The sequence below is a fragment of the Schistocerca gregaria genome, unplaced genomic scaffold (genome assembly GCF_023897955.1).
Source record: "Schistocerca gregaria isolate iqSchGreg1 unplaced genomic scaffold, iqSchGreg1.2 ptg001058l, whole genome shotgun sequence".
Taxonomy (NCBI): Eukaryota; Metazoa; Arthropoda; class Insecta; order Orthoptera; family Acrididae; genus Schistocerca; species Schistocerca gregaria.
In genome coordinates, this window is record NW_026062404.1 from 10,001 (window position 1) to 15,000 (window position 5,000).

At 54.1% G+C, this 5,000-nt stretch overlaps 1 non-coding gene across 1 annotated transcript in view; it reads right to left on the reverse strand.

Moving 5' to 3' along the window:
• The window catches only part of LOC126327706 (small subunit ribosomal RNA), a 1,893-nt gene extending 395 nt beyond the window's left edge, over positions 1 to 1,498 (reverse strand). Inside the window, exon 1 of the ribosomal RNA XR_007561395.1 lies at positions 1 to 1,498. This exon is cut by the window's left edge and continues 395 nt beyond it. This is a non-coding gene — a ribosomal RNA (small subunit ribosomal RNA).
• Positions 1,499 to 5,000: the final 3,502 nt, after the last annotated feature.

The following is a 5,000-nucleotide window of genomic DNA, read 5'->3' on the forward strand; positions in this document are numbered from 1 at the left end:
CGGCTAGAAGCCGCCTGTCCCTCTAAGAAGAAAAGTAATCGCTGACAGCACGAAGGATGTCACGCGACTAGTTAGCAGGCTAGAGTCTCGTTCGTTATCGGAATTAACCAGACAAATCGCTCCACCAACTAAGAACGGCCATGCACCACCACCCACCGAATCAAGAAAGAGCTATCAATCTGTCAATCCTTCCGGTGTCCGGGCCTGGTGAGGTTTCCCGTGTTGAGTCAAATTAAGCCGCAGGCTCCACTCCTGGTGGTGCCCTTCCGTCAATTCCTTTAAGTTTCAGCTTTGCAACCATACTTCCCCCGGAACCCAAAAGCTTTGGTTTCCCGGAGGCTGCCCGCCGAGTCATCGGAGGAACTGCGGCGGATCGCTGGCTGGCATCGTTTATGGTTAGAACTAGGGCGGTATCTGATCGCCTTCGAACCTCTAACTTTCGTTCTTGATTAATGAAAACATACTTGGCAAATGCTTTCGCTTCTGTTCGTCTTGCGACGATCCAAGAATTTCACCTCTAACGTCGCAATACGAATGCCCCCGCCTGTCCCTATTAATCATTACCTCGGGTTCCGAAAACCAACAAAATAGAACCGAGGTCCTATTCCATTATTCCATGCACACAGTATTCAGGCGGGCTTGCCTGCTTTAAGCACTCTAATTTGTTCAAAGTAAACGTGCCGGCCCACCGAGACACTCAACTAAGAGCACCCTGGTAGGATTTCAACGGGGTCCGCCTCGGGACGCGCAAGCACGCCTTCGGCTCGCCCCACCGGCAGGACGTCCCACGATACATGCCAGTTAAACACCGACGGGCGGTGAACCAACAGCGTGGGACACAAATCCAACTACGAGCTTTTTAACCGCAACAACTTTAATATACGCTATTGGAGCTGGAATTACCGCGGCTGCTGGCACCAGACTTGCCCTCCAATAGATACTCGTTAAAGGATTTAAAGTGTACTCATTCCGATTACGGGGCCTCGGATGAGTCCCGTATCGTTATTTTTCGTCACTACCTCCCCGTGCCGGGAGTGGGTAATTTGCGCGCCTGCTGCCTTCCTTGGATGTGGTAGCCGTTTCTCAGGCTCCCTCTCCGGAATCGAACCCTGATTCCCCGTTACCCGTTACAACCATGGTAGGCGCAGAACCTACCATCGACAGTTGATAAGGCAGACATTTGAAAGATGCGTCGCCGGTACGAGGACCGTGCGATCAGCCCAAAGTTATTCAGAGTCACCAAGGCAAACGGACCAGACGAGCCAATCCGATTGGTTTTGATCTAATAAAAGCGTCCCTTCCATCTCTGGTCGGGACTCTGTTTGCATGTATTAGCTCTAGAATTACCACAGTTATCCAAGTAACGTGGGTACGATCTAAGGAACCATAACTGATTTAATGAGCCATTCGCGGTTTCACCTTAATGCGGCTTGTACTGAGACATGCATGGCTTAATCTTTGAGACAAGCATATGACTACTGGCAGGATCAACCAGGGAGCTGCGTCAACGAGAGCTGAGCAGCCGGCCGCCCGGGAGTGTGTCCCGAGGGCCCGCGCGAACACGCAAGCGTCCGCTCAATTATTCTGCAAACAGGAGGAGGCTGAGCTCCCCTGCACGATACACCTCGAAACCCTCTCAGGTCCCGGCGGCGCGCAGCGCCGTCCTAAGTACTTGGTCGGGTTCGAGAGAGGCGCAATCGCCCGGAGATGGGCGAGTAGACGCTTTCAGTGCGAACACCCGTGCTCCCAACTGAGCTTGCCGCTGCCGACAGAGGCCCGGGAGCGTGCTGTCGTGGCATTGCCGGCGGGAAACAACACGCGCCACCTACGGTGACCGGCAGCTCCAACGCCAGCGCCACAGAAGGGCAAAGCCCCACTTGGGTGCAGAAGCGAACTCTCCCAGCACAGCGCACGCGCCAACACGTCCGCAGAGCTGCGATACAAACCACCTGCGAGAACCGCTGGGGGCGACCGAGCAGCAGACGGCGTCGCGACGCCGAGTGCCGGGCGGCGGCGCATCCTCAACGCACACAGTCCGCAATCGGACCAGCACACTGCAGATGTCCACCGCGCTTCGCACCGGGCTCGGCAGAACCCACTTTGGCCGCCTGGCGCCGCGCGCAGGGTGCGCCGGCGCATAGCTGGGACGCCAGCCGGGCCCGTCGGCCGGCGCTCCTGCCACTGGGCGCCCCCCCCCAGCCGGCTGTAGTGCGTGCGCTCACGCAGCGCGCGGCCAGCACGCCGGGCGGCCCCCCCTCACCGGCCGGGGACTGTCCCGCCAAGCCACAGCCTCGTATCGCTTCATACCCACATGGCCAACTCAGGTTCGGGGGCATGGCGGGTACCGCCGAAACAACCGGTTCATAGATGTACCGATCGTCGCTATCACCGATGCACCTGCAGCGCGAACAACCGCTCAACAACTGATTTCCAGTTCATTTGCGGATCTTTGGCAGCAAACGTATACGTCAATCTACATTTGCGAAATCTACGATTCTGGCATGCCTGCATGTTATGTGTCACGACACGCTACATCAGCCCACATACACACTGCGGCATGTACACGAGAGAACACGTGGAAGATGGTCCGCGCACGTGTGCAATGTCCCTTGCGCGGTCGACTGTCAACCGGCCTCTGTAGCATGTCGCAGATGTGGAACGCGGTCCACCGTGCTATCATGTTGTGTGGGGCAATACGATTAAATAGGAAAACCCTCGTCGCTACATCAACAGACGGCTCACGCTGATTCCCGGCAGAGGGAGGAGGGGGGGGGGGGGGGGGGGGCCAACATGCAATACTTTCGTCCGTACCTACCTACCACATGTCTGTACGGCGTACAACAGTGCAATCTCGCTGTAATGGGGAGACGAGACAAGTAGCATCGTGCACAACATATGGCCCTTATGATTCGCCATTGTAGGGCGCAGCCGGTGTACGGTCAAGCATGTGCCACATTATGTCACTCAGTACGTAACGACGGATGATCAGTGTGGGTTACGCGTACATCAGCGGACAGTCCACACAGGCCGTACCACAACGTACACTGACTGCATCGACAACCGAATGCAACTGAACAGCTGCAAGGCTCATTTCACAAACAAACGCCTGACCGACCAGCTTGGAAGGGCAGGAGGGGAGGGCGATATTCGTTCTGTAGCGGTACACCCTTCCAGTGGTTAGCGGGACTGTGTAGAAAGTACGCAACACTCGAAAGACCTTTATGTGAGGGTACGCACCATGGCATCAAGAAATACACATGACACCAGAGGATCCAAGCAGTGAACTATGTTCAGAGGGTTGCTGTTAGGCAAAGCTACATTCCTGTGACGTTACATGTGACAGTTAAGGTGCAGTGTAAGTTAGGTTAAGGTGCAGCGTAAGTTAGGTTAAGGTGCAGCGTAAGTTAGGTTAAGGTGCAGCGTAAGTTAGGTTAAGGTGCAGCGTAAGTTAGGTTAAGGTGCAGCGTAAGTTAGGTTAAGGTGCAGCGTAAGTTAGGTTAAGGTGCAGCGTAAGTTAGGTTAAGGTGCAGCGTAAGTTAGGTTAAGGTGCAGCGTAACTTGGGTTAAGGTGCAGCGTAACTTGGGTTAAGGTGCAGCGTAACTTGGGTTAAGGTGCAGCGTAACTTGGGTTAAGGTGCAGCGTAACTTGGGTTAAGGTGCAGCGTAACTTGGGTTAAGGTGCAGCGTAACTTGGGTTAAGGTGCAGCGTAACTTGGGTTAAGGTGCAGCGTAACTTGGGTTAAGGTGCAGCGTAACTTGGGTTAAGGTGCAGCGTAACTTGGGTTAAGGTGCAGCGTAACTTGGGTTAAGGTGCAGCGTAACTTGGGTTAAGGTGCAGCGTAACTTGGGTTAAGGTGCAGCGTAACTTGGGTTAAGGTGCAGCGTAACTTGGGTTAAGGTGCAGCGTAACTTGGGTTAAGGTGCAGCGTAACTTGGGTTAAGGTGCAGCGTAACTTGGGTTAAGGTGCAGCGTAACTTAGGTTAAGGTGCCAACGTGGGTTAGGTTAAGGGGCCAACGTGGGTTAGGTTAAGGGCCAACGTGGGTTAGGTTAAGGGGCCAACGTGGGTTAGGTTAAGGGCCAACGTGGGTTAGGTTAAGGGCCAACGTGGGTTAGGTTAAGGGCCAACGTGGGTTAGGTTAAGGGCCAACGTGGGTTAGGTTAAGGGCCAACGTGGGTTAGGTTAAGGGCCAACGTGGGTTAGGTTAAGGGCCAACGTGGGTTAGGTTAAGGGCCAACGTGGGTTAGGTTAAGGGCCAACGTGGGTTAGGTTAAGGGCCAACGTGGGTTAGGTTAAGGGCCAACGTGGGTTAGGTTAAGGGCCAACGTGGGTTAGGTTAAGGGCCAACGTGGGTTAGGTTAAGGGCCAACGTGGGTTAGGTTAAGGGCCAACGTGGGTTAGGTTAAGGGCCAACGTGGGTTAGGTTGCCAGAGATGTGTCAAATCAGGATGTACGTTTGGCTGGTGTCAGGTGGTGGGTTGGTTCGATGCCTTTATAAGGAGTGTGGCCAAAGGGTATTTTATTACTTGTACCTTTTGTGTTGTGGCGTGGCGTTGCGTCCTGTGTTGATACTGGGTGGACCACTGTGGGTGTTGCTGGCTGATTTGAGCTGCGTTGTTTGCGGGTGGTGTGAGACATTCTGTCTTATTAGTGGACGTGACGTTCCTCTTGTCGTTCTTTGGATAGTGTCCTGTGGCAGCGAGGATAAAATGGATGTTGTTGAACGATAGTGCTTTGGTGCTTTCGCTTTGTTACACACAGAGTGGACTGTGAGATAGGGTGACTGGGTCGAGTGCGGTTCACACTGTCCTCCCCAGTTTACAGTATGTATCATCTATGTATGTGGTCCTGCATCATTTACTAAGCAGGGACGTCAGACGACTGAAATATTAGTTATGTACTGATGTAAAGCAGAATGCTTACCTTCCACCAGTGGGCGAGTATCGACTCTGCCCCAGCGTTGCCACCGCAGGAAGCGGTGTCGGAAACACTACCCGCAC